We start from the raw sequence: 14,257 nt of genomic DNA on the forward strand, positions 1-14,257 counted from the left end.
CTGTGTAAAAGAGAGAGGTCTCACGGGAGAGAGAGAACCAGGACAAAACCCCTTACAAGATCCCAAATGCTTTGTTAACCACACTCTCAATATGACCCGCCACCTTCAGGGACCTACGCACATTAACTCCCAGGTCCCTCTGTCCCTGCACACTCTTTAAAACTGTGCCATTAAGTGTATATTGCCTCTCCCTGTTCCTTCTGCTAAAATGCATCACCTCACACTTCTCTGTACTAAATTCCATCTGCCACTTGTCTGCCCATTCTGCTATTCTTCTATGTCTTGTTGCAGTCGATTGGTATCATCCTCACTGTTTGCCACACCTCCAAGTTTGGTGTCATCGGCAAATTTAGAAATTCTACTCTGTATTCCAATATCCAGGTCATTTATATTTATCCAAAAAAGCAGTGGCCCCAGCACTGCCCCTCGGGGAAGACCACTGTCTACAATCCTCCAGTTTGAAAAACAGCCATTTACCACAACTCGCTGTTTTCAGTCCTTAAACCAATTCCTTATCCAAGCTGCCACTGACCCACATATTCCATGACCCAACCAGTCTTCTATGTGTTCGGGGGAGGGGCGGGGACAGTCTTGGCCATCAGCACAGGACGGGTCGGGGGAGGGGTGGGGACAGTCTCGGCCATCAGGACTGGTCGGGTCGGGGGAGGGGCGGGGACAGTCTCGGCCATCAGGACTGGTCGGATCAGGGGAGGGGCGGGGACAGTCTCGGCCATCAGGACTGGTCGGGTCGGGGGAGGGGCGGGGACAGTCTCGGCCATCAGGACTGGTCGGGTCAGGGGAGGGGCGGGGACAGTCTTGGCCATCAGGACTGGTCGGATCGGGGGAGGGGCGGGGACAGTCTTGGCCATCAGGACTGGTCGGGGGAGGGGCGGGGACAGTCTCGGCCATCAGGACTGGTCGGGTCGGGGGAGGGGCGGGGACAGTCTCGGCCATCAGGACTGGTCGGGTCGGGGGAGGGGCGGGGACAGTCTCGGCCATCAGGACTGGTCGGATCGGGGGAGGGGCGGGGACAGTCTTGGCCATCAGGACTGGTCGGGTCGCGGGAGGGGCGGGGACAGTCTCGGCCATCAGGACTGGTCGGGTCAGGGAAGGGGTGGGGACAGTCCCGGCCATCAGGACTGGTCGGGTCGGGGGAGGGGAGGGGACAGTCTTGGCCATCAGGACTGGTCGGGTCGGGGGAGGGGCGGGGACAGTCTTGGCCATCAGGACTGGTCGGGTCAGGGGAGGGGCGGGGACAGTCTCGGCCATCAGGACTGGTCGGGTTGGGGGAGGGGCGTTGACAGTCTCGGCCATCAGGACTGGACGGGTCGGGAGAGGGGTGGGGACAGTCTCGGCCATCAGGACTGGTCGGGTCGGGGGAGGGGCGGGGACAGTCTCGGCCATCAGGACTGGTCGGGTCGGGGGAGGGGCAAGGACAGTCTCGGCCATCAGGACTGGTCGGGTTGGGGGAGGGGCGTTGACAGTCTCGGCAATCAGGACTGATCAGGTCAGGTCGGGGGCGGGGCGGGGACAGTCTCGGCCATCAGGACTGGTCGGGTCGGGTCGGGGGAGGGGCGGGGACAGTCTCGGCCATCAGGAATGGTCGGCTCGGCTCGGGGGAGGGTCGGGGACAGTCTCGGCCATCAGGACTGGTCAGGTCGGGGGAGGGGCGGGGACAGTCTCGGCCATCAGGACTGGTCAGGTCGGGGGAGGGGCGGGGACAGTCTCGGCCATCAGGAATGGTCGGGTCGGCTCGGGGGAGGGTCGGGGACAGTCTTGGCCATCAGGATTGGTCAGGTCGGGCGAGTGGCGGGGACAGTCTCGGCCATCAGGACTGGTCTGGTCGGGTCGGGGGAGGGGTGGGGACAGTCTCGGCCATCAGGACTGGTCAGGTTGGGTCGGGGAGGGGCGTGAACAGTCTCGGCCATCAGGACTGGTCTGGTCGGGTCGGGGGAGGGGTGGGGACAGTCTCGGCCATCAGGATTGGTCGGGTCAGGTCGGGGGAGGGCAGTCTCGGCCATCAGGATTGGTCAGGTTGGGCGAGGGGCGGGGAAAGTCTCGGCCATCAGGACTGGTCGGGTCAGCTCGGGGGAGGGGCGGGGCAGTCTCGGCCATCAGGACTGGTTGGGTCGGGGGAGGGGCGGGGACAGTCTCGGCCATCAGGACTGGTCGGGTCGGGGACAGTCTCGGCCATCAGGACTGGTCGGGTCGGGGGAGGGGCGGGGACAGTCTCAGCCATCAGGACTGGTCGGGTCGGGGGAGGGGCGGGGACAGTCTCGGCCATCAGGACTGGTCGGGGCGGGGACCGTCTCGGCCATCAGGACTGGTCGGGAGAGGGGCGGGGACAGTCTCGGCCACCAGGACTGGTCGGGTCGGGTCGGGGGAGGGGCGGGGACAGTCTCGGCCATCAGGACTGGTCGGGTCGGGAGAGGGGCGGGGACAGTCTCGGCCCTCAGGACTGGTCGGGTCAGGTCGGGGCGGGGCGGGGACAGTCTCGGCCAACAGGACTGGCCGGGTCGGGGGAGGGGCGGGGACAGTCTCGGCCATCAGGACTGGTCGGGTCGGGGAGGGGCGGGGACAGTCTCGGCCCTCAGGACTGGTCGGGTCAGGTCGGGGCGGGGCGGGGACAGTCTCGGCCAACAGGACTGGCCGGGTCGGGGACAGTCTCGGCCATCAGGACTGGTCGGGTCGGATCGGGGACGGGCGTGGACAGTCTCGGCCATCAGGATTGGTCAGGTCGGCGAAGGGCGGGGACAGTCTCGGCCATCAGGACTGGTCGGGTCAGGTCAGGGGGGCGGGGCAGTCTCGGCCATCAGGACTGGTCGGGTCGGGGGAGGGGCGGGGAGAATCTCGGCCATCAGGACTGGTCGGGTCGGGGGAGGGGCGGGGACAGTCTCGGCCATCAGGACTGGTCGGGTCGGGGGAGGGCGGGGACAGTCTCGGCCAACAGGACTGGTCGGGTCAGGGGAGGGGCGGGGACAGTCTCGGCCATCAGGACTGGTCGGGTCGGGTCGGGGGAGGGGCGGGGACAGTCTCGGCCATCAGGATTGGTCAGGTCGGGGGAGGGGCGGGGACAGTCTCGGCCATCAGGACTGGTCGGGTCGGGGGAGGGGCGGGGACAGTCTCGGCCATCAGGACTGGTCGGGTCGGGGGAGGGGACAGTCTCGGCCATCAGACTGGTCAAGTCGGGGGAGGGGCGGGGACAGTCTCGGCCATCAGGACGGGTCGGGTCGGGGGAGGGGCAGTCTCCGCCATCAGGACTGGTCAGGTCGGGGGAGGGGCGGGGTCAGTCTCGGCCATCAGGACTGGTCGGTCGGGTCGGGGGAGGAGCGGGGACAGTCTCGGCCATCAGGACTGGTCGGGGGAGGGGCGGGGACAGTCTCGGCCATCAGGACTGGTCGGGTCGGGGGAGGGGCGGGGACAGTCTCGGCCATCAGGACTCGTCGGGTCGGGGACAGTCTCCGCCATCAGGACTGGTCGGGGCGGGGACAGTCTCGGCCATCAGGACTGGTCGGGTCGGGGGAGGGGCGGGGACAGTCTCGGCCATCAGGACTGGTCGGGTCGGGGGAGGGGCGGGGACAGTCTCGGCCATCACGACTGGTCGGGTCGGGGGAGGGGCGGGGACAGTCTCGGCCAGCAGGACTGGTCGGGTCGGGGGAGGGGCGGGGACAGTCTCGGCCATCAGGACTGGTCGGGTCAGGTCGGGGGAGGGGCGGGGACAGTCTCGGCCATCAGGATTGGCCAGGTCGGGTCGGGGGAGGGGCGGGGACAGTCTCGGCCATCAGGATTGGCCAGGTCGGGTCGGGGGAGGGGCGGGGACAGTCTCGGCCATCAGGACTGGTCGGGTCGGGGGAGGGGCGGGGACAGTCTCGGCCATCAGGATTGGCCAGGTCGGGTCGGGGGAGGGGCGGGGACAGTCTCGGCCATCAGGACTGGTCGGGTCGGGGGTGGGGCGGGGACAGTCTCGGCCATCAGAATTGGTCAGGTCGGGTCGGGGGAGGGGCGGGGACAGTCTCGGCAATCAGAACTGTTCGGGTCGGGAGAGGGGCGGGGACAGTCTCGGCCATCAGGATTGGTCAGGTCGGGTCGGGGACAGTCTCGGCAATCAGAACTGTTCGGGTCGGGAGAGGGGCGGGGACAGTCTCGGCCATCAGGACTGGTCGGGTCGGGGGAGGGGGGGGGCAGTCTCGGCCATCAGGACTGGTCGGGTCGGGGGAGGGGCGGGGACAGTCTCTACCATCAGGACTGGTCGGGTCGGGGGAGGGGCGGGGACAGTCTCGACCATCAGGACTGGTCGGGTCGGGGGAGGGGCGGGGACAGTCTCGGCCATCAGGACTGGTCGGGTCGGGGGAGGGGCGGGGACAGTCTCGGCCATCAGGACTGGTCGGGTCGGGGGAGGGGCAGGGACATTCTTGGCCATCAGGACTGGTCGGGGGAGGGGCGGGGTCAGTCTCGGCCATCAGGATTGGTCGGGTCGGGGGAGGGGCGGGGACAGTCTCGGCCATCAGGACTGGTCGGGTCGGGGGAGAGGCGGGGACAGTCTCGGCCATCAGGACTGGTCGGGTCGGGGGAGGGGCAGGGACAGTCTCGGCCATCAGGACTGGTCGGGTCCGGGGAGGGGCGGGGTCAGTCTCGGCCATCAGGACTGGTCGGGTCGGGGGAGGGGCGGGGTCAGTCTCGGCCATCAGAACTGGTCGGGTCGGGGGAGGGGCGGGGTCAGTCTCGGCCATCAGAACTGGTCGGGTCGGGGGAGGGGCGGGGACAGTCTCGGCCATCAGGACTGGTCGGGTCGGGGGAGGTGCGGGGTCATTCTCGGCCATCAGGACTGGTCGGGTCGGGGGAGGGGCGGGGTCAGTCTCGGCCATCAGGACTGGTCGGGTCGGGGGAGGAGCGGGGTCATTCTCGGCCATCAGGACTGGTCGGGTCGGGGGAGGGGCGGGGACAGTCTCGGCCATCAGAACTGGTCGGGTCGGGGGAGGAGCGGGGTCATTCTCGGCCATCAGGACTGGTCGGGTTGGGGGAGGTGCGGGGACATTCTCGGCCATCAGGACTGGTCGGGTCGGGGGAGGGTCGGGGACATTCTCGGCCATCAGGACTGGTCGGGTCGGGGGAGGGGCGGGGACAGTCTCGGCCATCAGAACTGGTCGGGTCGGGGGAGGGGCGGGGTCAGTCTCGGCCATCAGGACTGGTCGGGTCGGGGGAGGGGCGGGGTCAGTCTCGGCCATCAGGACTGGTCGGGTCGGGGGAGGGGCGGGGACAGTCTCGGCCATCAGGACTGGTCGGGTCGGGGGAGGGGCGGGGACAGTCTCGGCCATCAGGACATGTCCGGGGAGGGGCGGGGACAGTCTCGGCCATCAGGACTGGTCGGGTCGGGGACAGTCTCGGCCATCAGGAATGGTCAGGTCGGGGGAGGTGCGGGGACAGTCTCGGCCATCAGGACTGGTCGGGTCGGGGGAGGGGAGGGGCGGGGACAGTCTCGGCCATCAGGACTGGTCGGGTCGGGGGAGGGACAGTCTCGGCCATCAGGATTGGTCAGGTCGTGTCGGGGGAGGGGCGGCGCCAGTCTCGGCCATCAGGACTGTTCGGGTCGGGGGAGGGGCGGGGACAGTCTCGGCCATCAGGACTGGTCGGGTCGGGGGAGGGACAGTCTCGGCCATCAGGACTGGTCGGGTCAGGGGAGGGGAGAGTCTCGGCCATCAGGACTGGTCGGGTCGGGGGAGGGGCGGGGACAGTCTCGGCCATCAGGACTGGTCGGGTCGGGGGAGGGGCGGGGACATTCTCGGCCATCAGGACTGGTCGGGTCGGGGGAGGGGTGGGGACATTCTCGGCCATCAGGACTGGTCGGGTCGGGGGAGGGGCGGGGACCGTCTCGGCCATCAGGACTGGTCGGGTCGGGGACAGTCTCGGACATCAGGACTGGTCGGGTCGGGGGAGGTGCGGGGACAGTCTCGGCCATCAGGACTGGTCGGGTCGGCGGAGGGGCGGGGACAGTCTCGGCCATCAGGACTGGTCGGGTCGGGGGAGGGGACAGTCTCGGCCATCAGGACTGGTCGGGTCGGGGGAGGGGCGGGGACAGTCTCGGCCATCAGGACTGGTCGGGTCGGGGGAGGGGCGGGGACAGTCTCGGCCATCAGGACTGGTCGGGTCGGGGGAGGGGCGGGGACAGTCTCGGCCATCAGGACTGGTCGGGTCGGGGGAGGGGCGGGGACAGTCTCGGCCATCAGGACTGGTCGGGTCGGGGGAGGGGACAGTCTCGGCCATCAGGACTGGTCGGGTCGGGGGAGGGGCGGGGACAGTCTCGGCCATCAGGACTGGTCGGGTCGGGGGAGGGGCGGGGACCGTCTCGGCCATCAGGACTGGTCGGGTCGGGGGAGGGGCGGGGACAGTCTCGGCCATCAGGACTGGTCGGGTCGGGGGAGGGGACAGTCTCGGCCATCAGGACTGGTCGGGTCGGGGGAGGGGCGGGGACAGTCTCGGCCATCAGGACTGGTCGGGTCGGGGGAGGGGCGGGGACCGTCTCGGCCATCAGGACTGGTCGGGTCGGGGGAGGGGAGAGTCTCGGCCATCAGGACTGGTCGGGTCGGGGGAGGGTCGGGGTCAGTCTCGGCCATCAGGACTGGTCGGGTCGGGGGAGGTGCGGGGACAGTCTCGGACATCAGGACTGGTCGGGTCGGGGGAGGGGCGGGGACAGTCTCGGCCATCAGGACTGGTCGGGTCGGCAGAGGGGCGGGGACAGTCTCGGCCATCAGGACTGGTCGGGTCGGGGGAGGGGACAGTCTCGGCCATCAGGACTGGTCGGGTCGGGGGAGGGGCGGGGACAGTCTCGGCCATCAGGACTGGTCGGGTCGGGGGAGGGGCGGGGACAGTCTCGGCCATCAGGACTGGTCGGGTCGGGGGAGGGGCGGGGACAGTCTCGGCCATCAGGTCTCGTCGGGCCGGGGGAGGGGCGGGGACAGTCTCGGCCATCAGGACTGGTCGGGTCGGGGGAGAGGCAGGGACAGTCTCGGCCATCAGGACTGGTCGGGTCGGGTCGGGGGAGGGGCGGGGACAGTCTCGGCCATCAGGACTGGTCAGGTCGGGGGAGGGGCGGGGACAGTCTCGGCCATCAGGACTGGTCAGGTCGGGGGAGGGGCGGGGACAGTCTTGGCCATCAGGACTGGTCGGGTCGGGGGAGGGGCGGGGACACTCTCGGCCATCAGGACTGGTCGGGTCGGGGGAGGGGCGTGGGCAGTCTCAGCCATCAGGACTGGTCGGGTTGGGTGGGGGGAGGGGCGGGGACAGTCTCGGCCATCAGGACTGGTCGTGTCGGGGGAGGGGCGGGGACAGTCTCGGCCATCGGGACTGGTCGGGGGATGGGCGGGGACAGTCTCGGCCATCGGGACTGGTCGGGTTGGGTGGGGGGAGGGGCGGGGGATTGTCTCGGCCATCAGGACTGGTCGGGTCAGGTCGGGGGCAGTCTCGGCCATCAGGACTGGTCGGGTCGGGTGAGGGGCGGGGACAGTCTCGGCCATCAGGACTGGTCGGGTCGGGGGAGGGGCGGGGACTGTCTCGGCCATCAGGACTGGTCGGGTCGGGGGCGGGGCGGGGACAGTCTCGGCCATCAGGACTGGTCGGGTCGGGGGAGGGGCGGGGACAGTCTCGGCATCAGGACAGGTCGGGTCGGGGGAGGGGCGGGGACAGTCTCGGCCATCAGGACAGGTCGGGTCGGGGGAGGGGCGGGGACAGTCTCGGCCATCAGGACTGGTCGGGTCGGGGGAGGGGCGGGGACAGTCTCGGCCATCAGGACTGGTCGGGTCGGGGGAGGGGCGGGGACAGTCTCGGCCATCAGGACTGGTCGGGTCGGGGGAGGGGCGGGGACAGTCTCAGCCATCAGGACTGGTCGGGTCGGGGGAGGGTCGGGGACAGTCTCGGCCATCAGGACTGGTCAGGTCGGGGGAGGGGTGGGGACAGTCTCGGCCATCAGGACTGGTCGGGTCGGGGGAGGGTCGGGGACAGTCTCGGCCATCAGGACTGGTCGGGTCGGGGACAGTCTCGGCCAGCAGGACTGGTCGGGGGAGGGGCGGGGACGGTCTCGGCCATCAGGATTGGTCAGGTCGGGTCGCGGGAGGGGCGGCGCCAGTCTCGGCCATCAGGACAGGTCGGGTCGGGGGAAGGGCGGCGCCAGTCTCGGCCATCAGGACTGGTCGGGTCGGGGACGGTCTCGGCCATCAGGACTGGTCGGGTCGGGGACGGTCTCGGCGATCAGGACTGGTCAGGTCGGGAGAGGGGGGGGGACAGTCTCGGCCATCAGGACTGGTCGGGGGAGGGGCGGGGACAGTCTCGGCCATCAGGACTGGTGGGGTCAGGGGAGGGGCGGGGCAGTCTCGGCCATCAGGACTGGTCGGGGGAGGGGCGGGGACAGTCTCGGCCATCAGGACTGGTCGGGGGAGGGGCGGGGACAGTCTCGGCCATCAGGACTGGTCGGGGGAGGGGCGGGGACAGTCTCGGCCATCAGGACTGGTCGGGGGAGGGGCGGGGGACAGTCTCGGCCATCAGGACTGGTCGGGGGAGGGGCGGGGACAGTCTCGGCCATCAGGACTGGTCGGGGAGGGGCGGGGACAGTCTCGGCCATCAGGACTGGTCGGGGGAGGGGCGGGGACAGTCTCGGCCATCAGGACTGGTCGGGGGAGGGGCGGGGACAGTCTCGGCCATCAGGACTGGTGGGGTCAGGGGAGGGGCTGGGACAGTCTCGGCCATCAGGACTGGTCGGGGAGGGGCGGGGACAGTCTCGGCCATCAGGACTGGTCGGGGGAGGGGCGGGGACAGTCTCGGCCATCAGGACTGGTCGGGGGAGGGGCGGGGACAGTCTCGGCCATCAGGACTGATCAGGGGAGGGGCGGGGACAGTCTCGGCCATCAGGACTGGTCGGGGGAGGGGCGGGGACAGTCTCGGCCATCAGGACTGGTCGGGGGAGGGGCGGGGACAGTCTCGGCCATCAGGACTGGTCGGGGGAGGGGCGGGGACAGTCTCGGCCAGCAGGACTGGTCGGGGGAGGGGCGGGGACAGTCTCGGCCATCAGGACTGGTGGGGTCAGGGGAGGGGCGGGGACAGTCTCGGCCATCATGACTGGTCGGGGAAGGGGCGGGGACAGTCTCGGCCATCAGGACTGGTCGGGGGAGGGGCGGGGACAGTCTCGGCCATCAGGACTGGTCGGGGGAGGGGCGGGGACAGTCTCGGCCATCAGGACTGGTCGGGTCGCGGGAGGGGCGGGACCAGTCTCGGCAATCAGGACGGGTTGGGGGGAGGGGCGGGGACAGTCTCGGCCATCAGGACTGGTCGGGTCGGGGACGGTCTCGGCCATCAGGACTGGTCGGGTCGCAGGAGGGGCGGGGCCAGTCTCGGCAATCAGGACGGGTTGGGGGGAGGGGCGGGGCCAGTCTCGGCCATCAGGACTGGTCGGGTCGGGGCTGGTCTCGGCCATCAGGACTGGTCGGGTCGGGGAGGGGACAGTCTCGGCCATCAGGACTGGTCGGGGGAGGGGCGGGGACAGTCTCGGCCATCAGGACTGGTCGGGTCGGGGAGGGGACAGTCTCGGCCATCAGGACTGGTCGGGGGAGGGGCGGGGACAGTCTCGGCCATCAGGACTGGTCGGGTTGGGCGGGGACAGTCTCGGCCATCAGGACTGGTGGGCTCAGGGGAGGGGCGGGGACAGTCTCGGCCATCAGGACTGGTCGGGTCGGGTCGGGGGAGGGGCGTGGACAGTCTCGCCATCAGGTCTGGTCGGGTCGGGGGAGGGGCGTGGACAGTCTCGCCATCAGGACTGGTTGGGTCAGGTCTGGTCGGGTCGGGGACAGTCTCGCCATCAGGACTGGTCGGGTCGGTTCGGGGGAGGGGTGGGGACAGTCTCGGCCATCAGGACTGGTCGGGTCGGGTCGGGATGGGTTGGGCCGGGACGGCCGCGAGCAGGGCCGGAGCTGGAGGAGCGGAGTGGGGACAGTCTCTAATAATAATTTTGAATACCATGCTCTCAAATTCTCCCAACAGTTTCGGGATAGTTTAGTCAGTGTCTGGCGAAATGAGATTAACCTCGCCACGGGACTAATAGGTACTTTGACGCCATTGGTTCAATGACAGTCACCTTATGCTGATTTCTGATTGGTTGTGGCCGGGCAGTTATTTTCAATCCGCTTAAGCAAATGAGGCTCCTGTTGCATCACATTACTGTTGGGAGATTTTACTTTTATCATGGGGAGATTTTTGCAGTGAGTTTGTTCCCAGTGTTATTGCATTCAATCGAAATTAAATTCATTTTTAATAGATTAAGTAAATATACTTGCTTCCCAAGAATGATTCGTTTTTCTCCCATGTAATTGAAGGTTACTTGAAATAACTTATAATTCAACAGAAATGATTTTTTTGTTTTAATTAATTCATAAATTAATTGCAGAAACAACATATAAGCACAAAGGAACATGATTCCCTTTTTCCTACCCAGTTTTGCCTTGTAGGAATGTTCGGATTCCTAACTAAAGGACTGAGGTCGAGTCAGTCTATCAAAGAAACGATGTTTAATACTATTCAACAGAGTTTAATATGCAAGTGCAGGAGAACTTAGGTTACAGGTCTGTACAGTTCGATGGCTCCACGAGGACTGACTGGGGTGGCTTCCCAGGTCACGTTTTCCCGCCGGAGGATCACGTGATCAAGTCATCGCATTTTCGTCTCGCTCTTAAAGGGACCGCGCTATGTACATGCAACAATATAAACAAAGATACAGATTCAGCCTGTAGCTAACAAATTGTTAAAGGGAATTATGTACAGTTGATCAAAGTCCCTTAGTGGCTCTGCCACATGCACCCCCCCAGAATTATCTTTAACAGAAAAAGTCAATCGACTAGGAGGTCAAACAAGCCTGTCGGAGCAACTTCTATATTCCTGGAGTGGAAGCTGTTGGACGGTGGGCGGGCTGGCGGGTGGAAGCATTTGGTTTGGCACGGCTGCTGCAGGCGGTCGACCACGTCGTGGCGGCTGTGCGGTCTCGACAGGACGGCCGAGGTCCGGGTGTGCCGGCTTGAGACGGTCAATGGAAACGTGGTCGGGTTTACCACCGATGTCAACGGAGAAACTTCTGTCACCTGCCTCCAGTACAAATGAAAAGGGCCTGTGTAAGGGGCCTTGAGCGGATCCCGATGGGTGTCATGTCGGATGAACACAAATTCGGCGTTCTTTAGCTCTGCTGGGACGTGCGAGGTTGGGAGGCCATGATGCGACGTTGGGATTGGCGCAAAAGACTTGGTTGTTTCGCAGTGGCTGCTGAGTTGGTCGGATGCAGACCATGGCGCTGTTGGAATCGGAAGGAAGTCTCCTGGTACGCGGAATGGCTGACCGTACATGAGCTCAGCAGAAGACGATTGAAGATCTTCTTTGGGTGCCGTGCGAAAACCCAACATGACCCACGGAAGCTTATCTACCCATCCGGCGCCTTGGCGGCTGGCCCTCAGCGATGCTTTTAGCGACCTGTGAAAACGCTCGCACAAGCCGTTTGCCTGTGGATGGTAGGCCATGGTGCGGTGTAGCTTGGTGCCGAGACCCTGGGCCACAGCGTTCCAAAGCTCAGAAGAAAACTGTGGACCGCAGTCTGAAGAAATGTCTGCCGGAATGCCCAAACGGGCGACATTAGCGGAAGTGGTAGATGACAAAGGAACCGCCTCTGGCCATCTAGCAGTGCGGTCTACTATGGTGAGGAGGTGTGTGAACCCGTGATGGTGGAAGCGGCCCAACGAGATCCACGTTTACATGGTCAAACCGACGCTCTGGTACTGTAAAAGTGGCCAATGGAGCCTTGACATGAGGCTGTACCGTAGATTTTTGGCAGACAATGCAGGTGTTAGCCCAGTCGCGGATATCCTTATGCATACATTTCCAGACAAATTTAGACATTAATTTTTGGGAGGCCTTCATTCCAGGATGCGAAAGCCCGTGTATGGCATCAAAAACTTTGCCGTGCCAGGCAACCGGAACGATTGGGGGAGGGTCTCCCATGGAGACGTCACAGAGTAGTGTGGTGCCTGCTGCATGGAATTCAACATCAGCCGGTTGGAGGCTGGAGATGTCGGTGCGGTATGCCTGTGTTTCAGGATCGGATACTTGGTCGGCAGCCATGAGAGCATAGTCGATGCCCAGCTGGAGTGCTTGGACGGTCGCGCGAGAGAGGCAATCTGCTACCAAGTTGTCCTTGCCAGCTACGTGTTGGATATTTGTCGTCAATTCTGATATGAACGTTAACTGACGTTGTTGTCGAGCTGACCACGGTTCGGTGGTCTTGGCCATGGCGAAGGTTAGTGGTTTGTGGTCCACAAACGCAGTAAAGGGACGTCCCTCTAACAAGAAGCAGAAATGGTGGATAGCCAGAAAGAGTGCCAGCAACTCCCGGTCGAAAGTGCTGTATTTTCGTTCGTTGCGCCGTAGTTGATGGCTGAAAAACGCCAGTGGTTGCCACGTCCCATTGACCCACTGTTCCTGTACAGCGCCGATGGCGTAGTCGGAAGCGTCGGTGGTAAGTGCGATGGTGGCACCTGGCAGTGGGTGCGCCAGCATGGTCGCGTTGGCCAAAGCGGTTTTCGTGTTGTCGAAGGCGTTGTGCATTTCGACTGTCCAGGTTACCGAATCCTTGCCAGACTTGCCTTTGAGGGCCTCGTAGAGGAGCTGCATTAGCCGTGCTGCCTTAGGTACAAAGCGGTGGTAAAAATTTACCATGCTGAGGAATTCCTGCAGGGCCTTGATGGTCTGCGGCCGTGGGAACGCCGTGACTGCCTCTACCTTCGTCTGCAACAGAATTGCACCTTCCGAAGTAATGCGGTGGCCCAAGAAATCAATCTGCTGCAGGCCGAACTGACACTTGGCTGGGTTGATGATCAGGCCGTGTTGGCTGAGGCGTCGAAAGAGGGTGCGTAAATGGCAGATGTGCTCCTCTTTGTTAGGGCTGGCGATAAGGATATCGTCGAGGTAGACGAATATAAATTTAAGGTCCCGCAGTACCGAGTCCATCAGGTGCTGGAAAGCCTGTGCAGCATTCTTCAGCCCAAATGGCATCCGTAGAAACTCGAACAGGCCAAAGGGGGTAATGACTGCAGTTTTCTGGACGTCTTGCAGGTGTACGGGGACCTGGTGGTAGCCATGGACGAGGTCGACCTTGGAGAATATAGAATTTCACAAGTGGGCAGAGAAATCTTGAATATGAGGGATCAGGTACCGATCGGGAGTAGTGGCGTCATTAAGGCATTGCTAGTCGCCGCATGGCCGCCATCCGCCGCTGGGTTTCAGGACAATGTGGAGAGGTGACTGGCGAATAATCCCTAGCCGCTCCATCGTGGCGAACTCCGCCTTCGCAGCCGCGAGCTTGCCAGGTTCCAGACGCCGAGCCCGTGCGTAGACCGGGGAGCCAGTCGTAGTGATGTGGTGTTCGACACCATGTTTAGTGGCCGAGGAGAAGGTGGGCCTGGTCAGGTCCGGGAATTCGCCTAGCAGGCGAGTGAAATCGTCCGGAGAGGGCAATGTGCAGGAGACAGTGCGCGACATGGCGGTACTGCGGAAGCAAGGGATGGAGTGGAAAGTGGCCGCATTAATTAACCGTCAGTTCCTTACATCAACCAAGAGGCTGTTGGCACATAAGAAATCCGCACCAAGGATGGCTTGCGAGACCTTGGCTGTGATGAATTCCCAATGAAACCGTTGCCCGCCGAAGCACACCTGGACCCGCCATTTGCCAAAGGTACGAATAGCCCCGCCATTAGCTGCTTCGAGGGAGAGGCCGTGCCGCCCAGCCTGTATATCCAGTGCTGACGCGGGAAGGATGCTACACTGCACCCCGGTGTCGCATAAAAACCGCCGACCAGAGAGGTAATCCGTGATAGAGGAGCTTCCCTGAAATTCCCAATCGCCATCGCGGCCGCAGGACATCCCTCAGATTCGGTCCTCCTTTGCCAGGGGTGAAGGAGCCCCACCGCTACCGGCCCCGGGCGGGGTGAAGGAGCCCCACCGCTACCGGCCCCGGGTGGGTGAAGGAGCCCCACCGCTACCGGCCCTGGGTGGGGTGAAGGAGCCCCACCGCTACCGGCCCCGGGCGGGGTGAAGAAGCCCCACCGCTACCGGCCCCGGGCGGGGTGAAGGAGCCCCACCGCTACCGGCCCCGGGCGGGGTGAAGGAGCCCCACCGCTACCGGCCCCGGGCGGGGTGAAGAAGCCCCACCACTACCGGCCCCGGGCGGGGTGAAGGAGCC

The sequence above is a fragment of the Somniosus microcephalus genome, unplaced genomic scaffold, assembly GCF_052327205.1.
Source record: "Somniosus microcephalus isolate GS21.2 unplaced genomic scaffold, FLI_Smic_1.0 unresolved_chr1, whole genome shotgun sequence".
Lineage (NCBI taxonomy): Eukaryota > Metazoa > Chordata > Chondrichthyes > Squaliformes > Somniosidae > Somniosus > Somniosus microcephalus.